We start from the raw sequence: 18,330 nt of genomic DNA, 5'->3' as shown, positions 1-18,330 counted from the left end.
GACAATTTTTTCTGAAATCTGTGCTATGCTATGTACTGCCTAGCAGGCTAAGTATATGCTTGTAATAACAAGGTTACAAGAGACAATTTTTGTCTGCAACAATCTTTGCACCCCTAGATTGGGTTGCAAATTCACCTTGCACTCCTGTTTTCATTCAAATCTCAGTACCTTTACAGACACAAACAACAGGGTCAAAGACAGCAAGCTACACAATCGGATCAGCCACCCCCTTCTCACACCTAGGTGACAAAAGGAAGATGCAAAATGTCAAAGTGACTAGAATCCCCAATTGGTAGGGGCAGGGAGAAATGCTGACTCCATTTCAAATACTAGGTAAAGAAATACACCAGCATTGTACCACATTGGGAGACTGCAACAGACACATATGTTAACTAAATATCCCCAGAGTCGCTGTATCAGCTTTGCGGTTTAAGCACGACAGGAATGAGAACTATTCCCAGCTCTGCCACGGATTTCCTTTTGCGATGCCGAGTAACTGACAGCAGCATCCGTGTCTTGACTTCCTCATCCATAGGATTAGGATTTATCCATCTACCCACATTAAAAAGGGGGTCTTAGGCAAGAACTCCATCATTCCAAGTCGTTGCATGTTTTGAAGCATTTTTTATCTATTTTTCTTCACTAAGTGTGGCATGACACACTGCACTGATAGGGGAAGAGTGTGCAAGCATCCAGTTAAAGGACTTGCCAGACAAACACGATCTCAAAGATCATGGTGCTGTTCAGATTATGTAAACAAAAAACTAAATCCCCTAAAGTGTTTTGGTGAGCGCAGGAAGGCACAAGCAACCTATGGTCAACGTAGACTCATCTGCAGTCATTGTAGCTGGAAGACATTTCTGGATTGGTGGCTTTTGTGGTGTTTGCAGTAAGTAAAGTTCAGCAGGCATTACCTATGAAAGGATTTCTGGAAAAACGTGACATGAAAGAAAGCATAAAGGTGTGAATGAGCTTGGGCAAAGAGGAAATTTGAAGCTTGTTTTGAGCAGAAGAAATTTTTTTTATTATTTGTACACATGAAAAGAATGTTTTTCACATAACAAGATGCTGTCCTAGAAGGGTAGCATAATTCAAAGTAAGTTTTCCACTAGCAAGACAGGAAACCTACAAACATAAATCACTCTCTTCCGTATTTTCTCTTCAAAATCACCCCTCTCTCTCATACATATTTTTCAGCACATATCACAGATTATTGTATTTCAGACACCTCGGATCAAACCTAGAAGCAAGAAAACTGAACAATGCTGCCCTATCCAGTGGATATCCTATCAATGTTTTCCTTTTTAAAATTCTTTGTTGCTAAAGGCTTTCTGAAATTAAAGCCTTACATTTCAAATCTAACTGTTTCTCCATATTTTTCATACTAGTTATTGCTGTGGGCCTGCGTGAGTCAAGATCTCAGAACTCAATACTTTCAACCTTGTATAACATCACCCATAAACACAGGCCATGTTAACCCCCTGGATATACAGGTCTTATTTATCCCATTGAAAGCAAGAAAACACTTCATCGGCCAGGGGTTTCTGTGCTCCATATCAAAAAAAATGATCTATGCATGAGGATCCATGAGCTCCCATGTGCTGGCTCATACTTTCCCTGCTCAGCTTCTCACATGCATCCCAGCACGCTTGCATTCTTTTCAAATGACTGGATAGTTAACCTGCTCCATGTCTGCGACTGCTTTTAATGCCACCACTTGCTCGCTCGCTACATGACGCCCTACACATATGTGCACGCTGCAACAGATGGCAATCCCCAAAGGCATCCTGCCAATCCATACCACTTACTTTCCTCTTCTCCAATGTCCTCTCCTTGCGTTGGGATCATTGCCCTCTATATTGAACGCTGAGAAAAACTGTAGTTACTTAATACATGAAGCATGAACAGTTGTATGGCTTTTCTCCATTCCTCAAATAAGTTTGTGATTATCTGACTCCAATATGACCTTCATATCACCTTTTTCCTCTGCCACTTCACAAGGTGAATTGGCAATCTAAGAACTCCTCAAGAAAAAACACCGCTGCCTGATAAGCGTGCAATATTCCTTTCCTGAACACTACTACTTAAAACATCTCTTAGGATAGCTTACTGGAATTTTGACGCTGTTATCTTTTAAGGAAGCTTTGCTGAAATGTAAATCAGATCAGCAAAAGAGATGAAAGCAGATTCATTAACAGATAATATTAATACAGAACATTTACTGCTTCTGTATTTGAGCTCAGACTTGACTGTGGCTGAATAGTATGCAATTGTTCAGCCAGTCTTCTCCAATGGCTTTGCTTTAAGGTGCCTAGTTATAATTTCAGGATACTTGGGAACAGCCCCACACGCTCACCCTCTCCCGCTATTTAAGTGCAGTCTACAATGTGCCCTTTCTGTCAGTCTGTACGTTCTTTCTTGCCTGGACACTCTTCCTTCTTTGCAGCACCTCACTGTGTATGAATACTAAGATGCAACAACCCTCTCACCTCTGCTTACCTCCTGTGGACAGAGCTGCATTCCAGTCACGCGCCTGCCACCCGCTTTCTGTCATTACTTCTCTTCATGCATGAAAGCCTCTTCTTTTTCCTACTTACTAATGTAAGAGCATCTCAAAAATGTCTTCACCTTCTCTCTTCAATAACGCACAGCATTTCCTCTACCAATTACCAGTACATTCCTACTTTGAGGCATAACCCCTTAGCCAGTCTGGTGGATGATTCCCACCTCACTCCACACACCCCCACTTTCCAACTACATTTATGCCTCTGCCCTATTAGCATCTGTTTTAAACAGAGTTAGCAAGTGCTACGTACCAGACATGAAACTCTGTCCTCCCTCATGTCTCTCCTGCTCCCCTCAACTGCTGCATGTTTCCAGTACTGCAGCACTTCTGTGCCAGCCTGGTTATGCCAGAAAAAGGCAGGCAGGAGTTGCTAAAACAAAGTATTATGAATGCCCCTCATGGATGGCTGCTCATTAGCAGAGATGAGAACCTAATAGTGAGAAAGTTACTGCTGCACCGGAGGGTTTTTCCCTCATTGACAGCAAGCTGACACTTCTCATAAGCATTATAGTCCTTCAAAAAGAAACAAACAAGTTTTATATTTTCTCCATCTGCCTCCTGTCCTAATGAATCCAGCTCTGCTATTTATAGGATGCAATTCGTCTGAATTATTAAAAATTTCCTTCCAGTGTTGCATGGAGGCCTCACACATTTTTCCATGAAGCACTTCAAGCACGTTCCTGGGAAGCACAGCTGGTCTCACCTCCATTAAGCACCTGCTTCTCTTCAAAACTGATTTCCTTAATTTCAAGATCATCTTAATTATTTTTTCAGGTAATGCTACTTTTGTGCAATATATGGCTAATTGCTTATATGCATTTTTTAAATGGAAATGAGAAAAGAGGGTCATTAGTGATAGGTAATACATCAAACGAGAAAAACATCCACTGCTTTTCTTTTTCTTTAAAAAGCTGTTTTAATTATAGTCCAGATTCAGCACTGCCCTTAAAAAGGTAATTTCTCCTGGAATAAATGGGATTTTTCCATCAGCTACAGATTTGTGCCGAGTTGCACTCTACACTGTTTCCTCTGGAAAAGCACGGGGATAAGTCATTTATTGCTTTTTTTTCATTGCAGAAAGCAAAAGTAAACAAGTTCACTATATTAGCTTTTGCCTTTTAGAGAAACAGAAAATGCCTCGGACACCGATGTCATTGTGAGTGTCAGATATTTTACAGCATCTAAGCATTCCCCCCAGCTAATGGCACGAATGTGTATACAATGGAAGATCTTCCACATTAGACTCATCTTCACCAACATGCTGTAGTCTCATCTTTCTGAAAAAAAGGAAGATGAGCTGCTTTGCAGCAGAGTTGCTCAAAATTGGCAAATGGATTAGTCCTGTGTGAAGTTCACGCTACCAGGAGGTGCGAAGTGGATTATCCTTTATTTGCCCACAGAACAGTGACAGCACAGACAGCAATTTCAATCCTCATCGGAAAACACCTGAGGAATTAACTGGGGCTGATTAGCCATCTCAATCCATTCAACCCTCAGTCTCTGTGCTGAGAATGATGGAGCAGTTCCTGGATTATCTCCTCCACAAACCTACTTGCTTTCATCTTGGCAATGCTGATCCTGTACCTGTACTTAGCAACATTCTGGCAATAACATAAAATACTGAACCAGGTGCCTATCTCTGATACACCAGCTTAATCCCAAATTCAGACAACTCTCTTTGGAGCAAGGTTGCCAAATCTATTCCCCTTCACCACCCATCCCATTTAGGATTTATTCTCCCCCTACAGGCATAGGAAATTATACACATGTGGATACTGGTCAGATGAGAGTTCTACTGCTGTAGCGGCAATGTGCTGCTTCATTTTCTATCCACACAAAAATGCTGGGTTGCTGTTTAAAGAGAGGCAAATTTCATACAAAGCTGGAAGGACACTAGTAACACTGTAGGAAAAAAATGAAAAAAACCTAGCCCTAGGAAAGAAAAAAAACATCACTAAAACGAACTCTGCTAGCTACTCATTCTTGTAGTGTCCACAGGCACGTTTACATTAGCGTTTTGTTCGGACCACTTTTGAAGCAAATTTCCCACTTACTGCGCTTTGGTTCCCAACACAGAGAAGTCGCAGCACCACCTGGATTCCTTTTGGGATGACACTAAACCAAGAGATGCACTCCAGGACCACACCGAGGGTGTGCTGACCAGGAATGGAAGTTCAAGGGCTGGTCTGCTCGCCCTGAGCCACATCCGTTGTGCTGGCCAATTCCAAGCGCAAGATGTGACAGCTACCGGCAGATGGAGCGAGAGGAACCCAAACTGCAAATTCTCTGCAAGGTCATGTACTAACAGACTTTGTAGAATAAGAAAGCAGCTCCCTAAGCAACTAGGAAGCTATGAGCCAAAAGAAAAAAAAAAAAAAAAAAAGAGAGAGAAAAAAAGAAATAAGAAAAAAAAGTAAAGAATCCTGTCAGTAAAAGAAACGAACAATTTGATTCTGCAAGAAAGAAAAGCTCCACAGATCTTGGACTCCTGCTCTCTGCCAACAACAGGCTAGTAAGTAACTTCATTACAGCCTGTGTATTTCATTGTTTGCAAGTTAAACAGTTGTAAACCAGAGTTCAGAATTATTTGCTACAGAAATGTTTTCAGAACATGTAAGCAGCAAATCAGTCAAGCAGTTCAACCCTCCCATCTCAGGAATGCCCCACCCCGCAGTATGTTTTTATAGTAGACTACATGAAAAACCCCACAGAAGACCGGGGGAAGGCAGCTGGTTACTTTTATAAAAACAGTAATCAGATCCTTAAAAAAACCGACCCATCAGTTCCATTACATCTGTATGCTGTGCTTCAGCACCCAGTGCACAAAGCAGCTTGAATGCCAACATAAACTTGCAAGATTCTTCTAATTGAAAGGCTTAACAGTAGCGAAAATGCAGCCAGCTCCAACAGAGCCAAATGCTTGGCATAATCAATGGAGAATGCAGCTCGATGCAGATACATGTAGAATACCGAATGTCATACAGCCCAGGCATAGCAAACTTCTGCAACGAATGAAGAAGAAATAATAGGTGGAAAGTTCTGAATAGTCCCTATAGCTTTTCACTTCAAGGTACAGTACAAGTCAGGACAGGTATTACACTTTACTGCAGAGATTCAATCATGAATGCAGCATCCACCACTGAGCAGCAAGCAGCTCAGAAGACAGACAGAACAGCCTTTGAATAGTATTGAAAAGAATAACCAGAATAATACAGGACACATGAGACTCAAATCAGGCTTGAGGGAATGTTTAAGAGGAGTTTTTCTATTTAGAAAATGAACACCACAGTGTGTGACCTTTCCAACTAATCTACTAAGTCACACACAAGTTCTAAAATTACGTAAACTCTTCCCAGCTTACCACATACTCCCACAATGAAAGAAGCAATGGCACGCTAGTTAAAAAGGGAAGCGAGCAACCCCCCACCCCAAAGGATGTGAACAGGAATGTTACCAGCTCTACCAAGAGTGGAGGTATGCAAAAAAACAACACAAGGAGCTAGGCTGACTGCAGGGAAGACAGAAAGCCAGCAAGGGAAGGAAATGGGAGGGCAAGGCAGTGTGGGAGAAATAAGGATGCCTGGGAAAGCAAACCGTCTTTTGCTATTTTGATTATTCTTTACATTTCCCAAGCTCCACAAGCTGTCATCAAAGTGACTTCTTTTACAGAGAGTGCTTTGTAAGAGGTTGGTTATATTCCACTTCATATCCAAATACGCAATTCAACAAAGAGATGGCTCAATTAAACACAACCCATTTTGACCTTGTGTGAGTTCCAGCACTTCTGTTTTCTGTGAGCAGACATTTTAAAGCTAATACAGTTTTCCTTCTCCAAAGGACCTGTAAGCAGCATTTCTCTCAACAGCGTTTGACACGCTGCCCAGTAACAAAGGCTTTTTTCAAGCATATGCAGCTAAGTCTCTTGGCAACTGGAGATGTTCCGTTAACAACATTCTCTCCTCTGTTCACTAATCAGTAGCGAAGGCTCTGGAGGACTAATACTTAATAAGGATCTGAAAGTTGCTGCAGATAACTAGAGCACTACCCAAGCTACTAGTTCAAAAGGGGAACGTGCTGTCCCGGTAGGCCTGTTAATGAAGGGCAGGAAATACCTGGCAGCCAGGCTGATGCAGAGAAGGGAGAGATGCTTAGGGTCTCCACCGAAAGGGAGAGGAGGCACGTGGGTGAACTGCAGCACATTTAGGCATTTGAAGGTCACCTCTGGCAGTGTTTTTTGTTTGTTTTTGAGAAACACCATTGATACAAGCAAAAATGCTTTAGTCCCAAAATTAACATTAAGCCCTTTGGCTAAATGATTAAAATGGATGGTAAATAGCTTCCTCTACCCCAGTCCCAGAAGACTTGCATCTGACCTTGCAGACTTTAAGTACAGTATATTAAATGTTAACACTTGCTCTCTTGCCAGTTTCTCTGATCCAAAGTTATTTTTATTTACTTCACAGTGATCACTGAATGCATTTTCTTTTAAAGGGAACAGGACAATCATGTTATTCCAAAAGCAAGTCTGTTTTGAAATGCAATTTTTATCTAAAAATCAAATGTGAAATAACATTCTCTCCCTCTCTCACACACAGAACACACACTGGAGTCTCTGCTTTGTGAGCTACATATCAAACATGATCTGTTTGGAAGTACAGATTCCCCTTTCCCCATAACCAGCTTACCATGGTGTCAGCAAGCTCCCAGAATGCACTCCAGGCCCTGCCTCACCACTGCAGAATCTCAAAATGGGACTTGGTTCAAAATCCTGGCTCACATACACAAGTGAATAGGAAACTAATCGGCACCAAAGGTCTGCCAGCTCTGCAGGGTTTCGCAGCATGACATTGCTAGCCATGCAAGTGTACTGTACTCCTGGTAGCTCAGGCACGCCTGAGACTCTAAGCGAGGGGTGAACACTCTCTTGCCTGGAGAAGTTCTGCCTCTGCAGTAGTCTTATGGGTTGTGCCTTACTCTAGTCTCAACCACTACAGCATTTTAAGACAAAAAACAGATTAGGCTTATCAGGCTGGTGATCTCACTGAGAGTGGATCAATAGGCCAGGAGAACAGCAACGCAAATGCTCCTAGATGCGGGCAATCTTGCCTGCTGCCTCCAGGGAAGCTTTTTCCTGAAGCTTTCAGGTTGGACACATGCCTCTAACAGCTGATACCAAAAGGACACAGGGTACAGCGATGATGCACATTGCACCGGAGACTTCTTAAACAGACAGCGATTTGGCCCATGCGTACAAGATCAATACCAAGCGTGTAATCGATCATGTTATGCTTCCCTGGGAAGGAAAGCCTGAATTGTCAGATACTGTCTGCTACATAACAGGAATATTAGAACAACAGTGGACAAAGTCAAATGTCCACGCTTATTCTTTTAGATCTCAGTGCTACTGCTGCTACTATTGACCATGGGTGCTTTTGACACGTCTGTTCCTATCTCTGCAATTGTCCAGAATTACATGACTGACTTGTTTTCTTTCTCTTCTCTGAGAGGACCCAGATGGTAGTGCTTGGTGACCACTCACATGCCCTGAGGGGTGTCTCGTTGTGTGTGGCACCAAACAGCTCTATGTTGTCACCCCTCCTTTTCAGCCACAGATAGCAATTGCAAGGACTGCACAATCCACGCCAGAAATAAGAACATTGTCCAGCCCATCTGGCTTGTCTGCCTTCCAGCGTTTGGGCCAGTTACACCAGTAGAAAATGCGGAAGCTCAGGGACGTGTCAACTTACTGTCCTCAGAGCAGCAAGCACAAGCCAAGAACACGTGGGGATGCCACAATAATCCAAATCCGTAGCACAGCCAAAGATTGTTCCCTGTTTGCGACTCTGGAAAGACACAGTAATGAGGTGATGCTACAGAAAGCCTCATTTGATACAAGCAGGTGTGAAAATGGTCTCTCTTCGTAATGGGGAAAGCTTTTAAATGGAGGAATCTCTAGGCTGGAACTTGCTTACTCTCTGCCTTCGTAGGGCTTGAATTCACTGCTTTTTAGAGCATACTGCAAGCCTTTTCCATTTAGCTAAGCTTTCCCAAAGGAACAAAAGAAATAGAGAAATGGCTGGAAAAGCTAATGAGGATGGGGAACTTGAGGAAATGCGTTTTTACAGCTATACATTCATGTATACATGCCAGAACATGTGTGTTTTCAGGACTTTTCCTTAAACTGAAAAAAACAAAACCAAGCAAAAACATTTTCCTTACAAAACCCACATACAGCTCAGTAAAGCATGCTACTGCTTTTCTGATCATAGCTGCCATGTGATGCAGCTGAACAGACCTGAGGTCCGAGACAGACTCTTTTCACTGCCATTACTAGTGCAGATGACTAATTGTCCAGTCCAACGGTCAGAAGGTTTGAGCTTACTGCATAAAATGTGTTTATTAAAGACAAAGAGAGATACTGAGTGATTCCCTGAAGGAAAGCCCATTAAAAAAAAAAACAACCAAAAAATCACACCACAGCTATGTCCAGTAATAAAATACAATGTGTTGCTGTTAGTATCTTACCAGTAAGTCCAAGAGCCTCATAACACACAAATGTCTTAGAACTAGAGTCATCACTGAAAATTAACAGCACTGTTAAGGGACTCCTTCCTTCGATTTGTGGCTGCATAGACCTGCCATTTTCTTTCCTTTTGTCTTTTGTGTGTGTTTAACTAAGGATCATGTGTTCCGAATTGCCCTTTTTTGGCCTCAAGCCCCTGTAAAACTCAGCTTTGCAGCTCCAGATGCCAATCAGCTGCTTTGACTCCAGGAAGCTAACGAGCTTTTAGCTTCTTCCCACCTCAGTAGCAGAAACCTGTCTGCAGAGAAAAACTTACTACAAAAGGAATCATGCATTAGTCCTTGGCTCCAGATGCCGCTTAAGTAAATTTATTTTATTAAAAAGATTCTGACGTTATTCAGAACTGTTTAAATGTTGAACAGCTTTATAAACTTACTGTCAGAAAACGCCAGCAAGTAGGGAAGCACAGAAAAGGGGAAGAAACTCTGCAGAAGGCAGCTGCATGGTGAAATAAAAACACCTACATGGCAATACCTATTTAGTTGAAATATCCACACACCCATAGACATAAAGTACCGAGTTACGCAAGAAAGGTGGAAAAAGCACAGAAAACTTTCTTACCTCTGCAGACCTGTTAAGTATCTTCTTTCCTGTCTCCAAGAAAGACTGTATGAAATGCACTGGATCATGAGGCTGGGTACGGTCCCACTAAGTGCCCTCCCCTCCTATATGACTTACATCAGACATAGTAGGCCAGTAAATCAAAGCTCATAAGGGGCTGCGGAGTGGAAGAGAGGCCACAGTGCTATACAGTGCAAAGCTGTAAGATCCAGCATCAGGTGGGAACCAGCTGCCAGACTGGAGAGCTCTGCGCTTACCCACCCATGAGGTGGTACTGCAGAGCTAGCAGCTGAGAAAAGGCAGCAGCCAGCGGTTCTGGCAGCCTGGCTTGTGGGTGCTTGCAGCAAGTGGCCACTGCTTTGCCTGGATGCAGCGGCCACACTCCTCCAGACCTCCATGGATGCTATTTCTCTCCACCAAGACTGTGGTGAGTTGGGGTGTGGGGGGACCCACAGCACCTTCTGGGATCAGCCATTCTCTGCCTTTACGCACTGGGGTGCTGGCATTGATTCTTACCCAGCAAGGCAAAACCAAAGCCTCTATCACTTGGGAGTTTACAGAAACAGGATTGCTTTGTCAGGTGTGGGACTATGGGGGTTTCCACTGACTGCGTTTCAAAACACTGTCCTGCTGCTGAGGGACTTTCTGCTCTGGTTTGAAAGTCCGCATGCTCCTGACGAGCATTTGGATGTATCAGCAATGGGTACTGCTTAGAGCTGCGACAGACAAGGATCGACAGGCAGTATTTCCACTCGGGCTGGCACCTGTCAGGTTCTCCCCTTCAGAGCCTGTCTGACTCTTATCTTCAGTGCCAAGGGAAAAACAACTTCAAGAAAAACCCAGATTTTTCAGAGCTCACACGCTAAACTACGCTTGGAAGCCAATTTGAAAGCTTCTTTCTGGGTTACTCATGCTTCACCAAGTCTACTTGTACTTCCCACTTCTCATCACGATTTTTATATAAAGTCTCATAAATGGTCATAAGCCATTACACAGGTATTTGGTTATTCATATCAATTCAGTTGCTTGTTAGAGGCCCGTCTGCTTAAGGCAGTGAAGGGCAGCAGAACTCCACAGCTTAAATTCCTCGAACAAGAACGAAGAATAAATCTGTCTCTTCTCCAGTGGATCTACCCTCATGGAAACATCAAACACTTCAAAATACTTCCCAGTAGGAAAAATATTTGGATATAAACAACTAACCTTTTTTGGGAAAAGGTTATCAGAATCCAAGCTGAGAAGAAGCTAGCAGGTCCAGTCTCAGCATAGAGAAATGAAAGGTCAGTGATTCCTAATTACTAGAACTGATAATGGAAGCCTGTTTGGTTCATTACAAGCAGAGTCCTGCAATCTTGCCTTTATAAGCAAGTGCCATACGGAAAGGCTCCCTCATGTTATTAAATAATTTATTATACGCCAACCCAAACACTTCTTCCAATCCTGTTTGTGTCCTGAAATTGCTAATTAATTCCTGCTACAGCTTCCAAAGTCAAAAGTATGTTTCAATTCCTCTCTCCATTTCATGAAAGCTGCCACACGCACCCAAAGGCAGCCCAGTGCCTCTAATCTGTCTCAATTACAGTCACTATGCTGCTGTCAGGCAATTCAAGTATCTCCCAAGCATCCAAAAAAAGAATTTGATGTTTTCAATGTCAAATAAATGTCAGGCCAGAGCGGAAGCAGCATGAACAGAAGGTTTTCTTCAACTTCTCTAACAAAAAATGGACTTTGCAGCCCAGGTTTTCAAGGTACAGTATTTGGGTAATTAATTCTCATGGATTTCAGCATAAGCTAGAAACCTTGATGCCTTCAAGAACAGAGATCTTCCACCCATCCTGAAAGCACTGTATCCAGGCAGGGACTACAGATGGTGAGAGACAAGAGAAGATGCTGCTGCTCCTCCCTCATTTGAATTGGGATGCACTGGGACATACCGCATTGAAGGCGTGGAGCAAAGGGGTACTCTCCTCCTTTCTGCCAACCATTCTCTGCAGCTTTTTAGAAAAACAGGAAAGTTTCTATTAAATGTAAACATGTCTGCTGTTTGATACACTGACTGCATATCTGATAATCACAGGCAGAACTGACACAAAACCAGCTTTACCCATAGAATTATAGGTTTCCTGGAAACATGAATCTTGCTATACAACTTAAATTTGGACCAAAATGTGAGGTAAGACAACACGACCTGGAGAGAAGTAGCTCTCTGAAGCCTTAGCTGGCCAAACCACACACAGATTTTACAACCACAAATAAATCTATATGCAAGTAAAGAAAAAGAAAAAGAAAAAAAAAGAAAAAGATTGGGGCCCCAGCGTGTAGCAATGAATGAGATACTTAGTTGAAATGAATAGAGGAAGCACAGAGACATTTTTCAAGAGGTAGCACGGGAACATTACACAGCTACAGCCTGGCCCCACCTTTACCATCCTACAGGAATGGCCCACATTCACAAACCACCAGAAAGTCATATGAGAAATTTTACAACAAAGCCACAGCAGACACCACCTCAAAGCAACTCTGACAGCTTCTTTGAAACCACTTCATCGCCATTAAAATAGTGAAAAGATTCCTAACCCAATAGCCACTTTGTTTAGGACAGTTTTCAATTTCAATGCAGCTTTCTTATGGTAATATTATGCAATTAAAAATTGAGCTTAAAACTACCCATGTAAAAGATTCTAATCAGAAGCTGACATTTACTGTGGAGGTTGTTCATGCCTATAGAAAACTCTGAAAAGGTCAGTATAAGTGTAAATAAGGTGAGATACCTCCTCAAGAGTATCAAAATTTTCATCATGTTACAACCTATATACGCATTTCTAATCATTCACATATGCAAGGCAGTGTTATGAATGCCCTGATGGCTTCTCATGGGCCACCTGAGTCTGTAGCTGGATCTAGAAATAGGCCTCCAGACTGCAGTGAGAGAACTGGCACCAAATTTTAAGTGTTTCAGGGAAGCTGGGATCCAGCCACACAGAAAACTGCCAATATAGTTTAATTTCAATGGGTTTAATCTCAACATTGCTTTCAGCAAGCAGGTATGTAGGACTTGGAAAGGACCTGCTTGTTAGAATTTAACTATTAAGCAAAACCTTGCAGAACTGCTCAAATCTAAATCACGCATGCCTTTACCAAATCGTAAGTTTTAGACACTAGCACTAACCTAAAGGTAAGTACTCTCCTGGAAGCAGTGCTCCTGCAGTTGAATAAATGGGATTAGGTCTCATGCTCCTAACACCCGCACTTTCTCATTCCTTGAGAAATCCCAAACATACTGCAATGCAACTAACACCTCAGTCACCCTTGACATTTCTCATCTCTCCTCTTACACTTCTGCAAGTTGCCTTTTGTGCTCTGCAGTGATGACTGGCACATTTTATGACTCAATGCACAAAGTATCCCCAAAAGGGGAGTGGAAAACCTGCGTTTGCAAGGAATGCACACTTCCAATTTCCTAAGTGTTTAAAGGTCATTGGGGACACTCCAGTTAAGGCAGATCCTTTCTCTAGGTCTTATTCTTGTCCCCTCACATTCTGAATGAGTCTTTGGAGATGCTTTTCTTGCTCATCATTTTTAAGCTCTCAGCAGGACAAGATGCAATTATACGCTCAATCATGATTACAGATTTGCTGGTTGCAATTTTAGAAGTCTCAAAACAAAACTCATTAGATTAAATATTCTTCCTGGCTTTGTATGAGAGGGACAAGAAGAACTGATGTTTCCAAATGGCATGGGCTTGCTACCTGACTTGTTCGCATAAGCCAGCAAGAAAGATACTGCTTTAGGAATGAGGAAACTTCATCTCCATTCCCAGCTCTGCCACTGAAATGCTGTGTAACTGCACAACTCACTTCAGCGGTCCATGTCCCCCTTTCCCCTCCCACACTATTTTTGCCTTGCCTATCCAGACTTGGCCTGTTCCAGTAGAGTGGCACAGTGTGTCAGGTACTTACACTTTACAGAGGCTACTGGTAAAAGAGAATATGAAGTTGCTCTAAGCGTCTCCTACAAAAGCAACAATATATTCAGTAAAGTAAGGAGACTGCAAGGTGTGCAAAACATGACTGAACTGGACATGAGGTAGAAGGATTGTTCTTCCCATATCCTCCTTCCAGATAAGCCTGAATCATGGTCTATTCCTAAACAGACAAATAACGTTTCACGCTATTACAGACTTCCAGTTTTCCCTTTGACCAAGACACAGAAAATTCAGGGCTGAAACTAATAGTCTGAGAGGCCAAAATAAAAATGCTCTCCTTTCTACCACATACTGATCAACATTCACACTGATCACACCTGAAAATGCCTGGGTCAGCAATCAAGCTCTCAGTGGGTTCAGAGCAATGAACAGTTGGATTGACATTGCCTTCTAAACTACTCAGAGGTAAGATTCCCCGCCTCCCTCCAGCTGACAGGTAAATTTAAGTGTCTGCTTTACAATGTAAAATGCCTGCCTCTCAGTTCAAGGTCATTTTTCTTCAATCCACAGTTAGAGGTATATGGCACATTAAGTCATATCATTCCCCTGTCACGTTGGAGAAGGTGGGAGCTTTTAAGCCTGTGCAGAGCGCTCAGGGTTATAGAAATAAATATGGCTTTATATCGCAGTTTTCACATTTAAGATATCTCAAAGTGGTTTACAAAGTAATGAGTCAGATAATAGGACTGCAGCAGCTGTGTAGGTAAATGCACTAGAAATTAATGCTGAGAAAACAGAATTAATTTTTTGATTCTCTTTATTTGCCTTTCTGCAAAACACAACTGCAGCTTTAGTCTGACTAATGAGCATCAGTGGCTTCTGCAATTTAGAATGCACAGGTTATTTGACATTCCAGTTTATTTTAATTTTCAGATTAACTCCATGATTAAAGCTCTCCATTAACTATAATAAATACTGTTCAAGCGAAGTGGAAAAAATGCTAGACACCTTACTGCACGTACCTCCCCGTCTTGGCTGCATTATAAGGAAGGCCTCCTTGCCTTACCTCTAGTACCTCAATTTGCAATTAGTTCAGAATCACACAACTATTTTATTTTTATTCCTTTGTCTCTCCCCCATCGTTAGCATTTATAAGACCCTCGAAGATTAATGAATGTAGTGTTCTGAGGACTCCATGGTTTACTGTGCTGGCACTAGAGAAAGTACGCATCAGAAGTAAAAATATATTTGTCTTTTAAAAAAGCCATACCTTGGGGGAATAATAATAATAAAGTCAACAATATCAATCAACCTGAGATCCACCAATTAAGATGCATTTTGCATATATGCTCCTTTCCCAGGTTCCATGGGCAAATGGGCTCTCTCAGTCTTTTTCCCATCTGAGTCACCTAGCTAGTTGTCATGGATTAAGTTGTTTTGGAAAAACCTTGTCTCTAAAAAAATGTGCTGGTTTTTTTCAGACAGGCTTTTATTGGCTGACTTTGTAATCAGTTAACAAGAGTCCCACAGAACAACTAGGTTGAAAAAGAGTGTGGGAGGTCACCTGGGCCAGCTTCCTGCTCAAAGCAGGCTCAATGCTGAATTTAGACCAAGTTATTTATGCCTTTGTCCAATCAGGTCTAGAAACCCTTCAATGATAGAGAACACTTCAAAACCTCTCTGAGGAATCTGTTCCAATTCTTAATTATAGGGCACTAGCCTGCATTTTTGTGGGCAAAAGAATAGCAGATGGGACAGCCAGAGTATTCCAGACAGATGCTTTAAGTTAGATTGGAGAGATGTCTGTCTAGCATTGAGTTTTGAAAGCATCTGAGTCACGTAGGCCTCTGAGAAAGCTACCCACACTCCTATTACTCCTAAAGGCACAGTCTTCATAACACTCACCTGGAGCAATAACTGCTTCCTTTACTTATGCATACACTATTTCTGGAAACCTGGCAAGGGATTTAAATCAACATTACACCATTTTTCTGCCTCAGCTGTTCTGAAACTTTCTGCTGTTCTCTTAACTTGTCAAGTAGCTTTGTCAGCAGAACTTTGCTCTGGTACTTTTGATGGACACTAGAGACAACCGTAACTTTGTGCAACTAGGTTTTTGTAATTGATTTTGACATGAAATTTCATCTCTAAATTCTGACAGAAACTAAGTTCCTCTTCCTTGCACTTCATGGTAATACTGGCTAGGCAATCGGGACAACTTTCTGATTCACACACTTCTTCAAAGTATCATTTCATTTTTTATGCTTATGCTAAAAGGCAGGGAAAAGTCTCTGAACTTTCATTGTTGTTTCTTAACTGAAACTGAGTAAGTGGCATGGCAGAAATGTGACATAATGCAACAGTGATTGGATGGATGGATGGATGGAGTTTTTCACTGCAGTGACCAAGTCCTTAGACTGAAGCAGTTACAGTTATGTGGGATAAGCACCTCCCTACCAACTCCTCCCTTTATTCCTGGCAGACTTTCTTGGCACATTATCATTTTCCAAACAGTCCTTGAGCAGCATCTGTATAATGAGCTATGCTCCATAATAACAGGCACTCTATTTTAAAGTAACAATTAGAATTGCTTGTAGAATAGAAATGCTAAATGAGACATGCAAAAACATACACACAAACTGAAGGGTGGGGAAAGAAGAGTATTAACCATTCTTAGGTGGGGCAAACAGCACAGGGAAGTCTGTGAAAAGAAAAAAAATATGACTGACAACTATCACTTTCCAACATTAACTATTTTATCATGAGATATGTTAGCCAAGTATAAAGGACATGAAAATCCCATCAGTGGTTAAATGGTTAAGGTCCTGCATTGCCAGAGAGCACAACTTGCTATAACTAAAGTAAATGTTGTAGCTGGGCTGTAAAACTTGCCAAGGTCTCAAGTTATGTATTGGTTTCTGTATATACCTATCTATACAGAGCATCATAAATAATACAGCTGAACTTCTCCATAAAAATACACAGTAAGTGTAATATGCATAGCGAGAATACAAAGTAATTCACAGTATTACATATTTTCAAAACACTCTCTACAACATGAACTCCTCAGTCCATTCGCACAATATCCCATTGGGGCAAGCAACTACCATCCACCTTTAACACAAATTGTGTTTTTATTTAATTTTTCTATCACTGTGGTGCTAGCAACAGTTGCGATACACAATACTTTGGCAGAATTTCGCTGTTTTCACAAAGGTATCATGTACACTCCATGTGCACTGGTTATCACAGCAGCAGTAACAAAACCAGTAATTTTTCTAGTGAAGGCAGTGGAAGTAGCAGACACTTCATGAACAAGTTCACTATAGCCCTGGCATCTGAATGCAATTAAGTTGCCTAAGGCCGCTCAGCAAGTCGGTAGCAATGCTGGAATGTGAAAATGAGACTTTCTTACTTCCAGCTCTGTCTTTTGCTGAAGCTCCAGATCACTCCATCTCCTCAGTAGCTGCTGTAATTACCACATGCTTGAGTGGAGTTCCTGCTGTTTAGTTTTTCATAGGCTACTTTATTATGCAAGTATATATAGGCTGTTCTAGTTTAAGATGTTATAACCACATGCATAAGTCTCATTTTCTATGCATTTATAACTTGGCCACAAATTCACATCAAGTTGGAAAGGGAATTTACCACCTGGGATTCTTGTCTTTTGAAGATACTGCTAGTTATTAGAATAGATCTATATTCTTGGGTGTCAGCCTCAGGCAAGAAGGAGCTGCAAGCTGACTACCAGAGTTATTTTATAGTCCCGTAAGAGCCACAGGTGAAAGGACCTAAAGGTGGAGAGGGAGAATCTTGTCTCCAACTGTGAGCTTTTCTCCTCCATGCACTGAGGAAGACTGAACATTCAAGAATGCAAGAGAAGGATAAAAAGGAGGAATAGTTGTGGATGTTCATTCACTATTTCCAGGATAACCAGAGTACCTTAGAGGTAAGTCAGATTCTTCTAATTCAGATGGAAGAGTTTGAAACAATTCAGAAAGCAAGCTGCCTTCCTCACTCATCTTGCATGTGACCTCTAGCTGTTAAGACAGAGGTAAAAGACAAAGGGAAAAAGAAGAGCTCTACAGGCAATCAAATTGTAGCAGAGCCAAGAAGTGATGGACAAGAACAACCATCTTATGATTTCATGAAGAGCTTCATAGTCTCAACTCTGTATAAATAAATATAGAGCTGAATGAAATTCTCCTATCACTACAATTGCTCCTCCTACCTCCCCTTCCCAGCAGTTGTTTCCCACTGCTCCCTCAGCTTAAACTTCAAAGCTACATAACCTAAAACTGAAAAAGACATTCACACTATGAAGTGTCCATACTGGGGGTGGGGAGGTGTTAGTGGCATTTAACTATCACAGTTGAAATTTCTTCTCCAGTTTACATTGGTTACATATCCTCCATGTAGCAGAACTCTTCAAGTTCCCAACTCAATCTTCCTGACACAGAAGTAAATCTCTCTTAACTGGGCAATTTATAGGATAGTCTAGTCACACAAACATTGTGTTTCCCCCTACTACAGCTGCAAGAGCTCTTCTGTTCCACAGATGCCATTTCACCTCTACCAGGAATCTAGACTGTCTCATCTGTAAATAAAATTTTTGCCTGGATGTCCCTATGGACATAGCAAGGGACTGGAAAGCACAGCTCAGAGCTGCAATGTTGAGGCATTCTCAGAAGTGAG

The 18,330-nt window shown here is 41.8% G+C and overlaps 1 protein-coding gene across 11 annotated transcripts in view; it reads right to left on the bottom strand.

Moving 5' to 3' along the window:
* The window catches only part of ARVCF (ARVCF delta catenin family member), a 291,719-nt gene that overhangs the window by 20,708 nt on the left and 252,681 nt on the right, over positions 1 to 18,330 (bottom strand). The window lies entirely within an intron of this gene.

The sequence above is a fragment of the Harpia harpyja genome, chromosome 9 (genome assembly GCF_026419915.1).
Source record: "Harpia harpyja isolate bHarHar1 chromosome 9, bHarHar1 primary haplotype, whole genome shotgun sequence".
In the NCBI taxonomy this organism is placed as follows: Eukaryota; Metazoa; Chordata; class Aves; order Accipitriformes; family Accipitridae; genus Harpia; species Harpia harpyja.
Note: the sequence above shows the minus strand (reverse complement) of the source record. Positions and strands in the feature narration are given on the sequence as shown.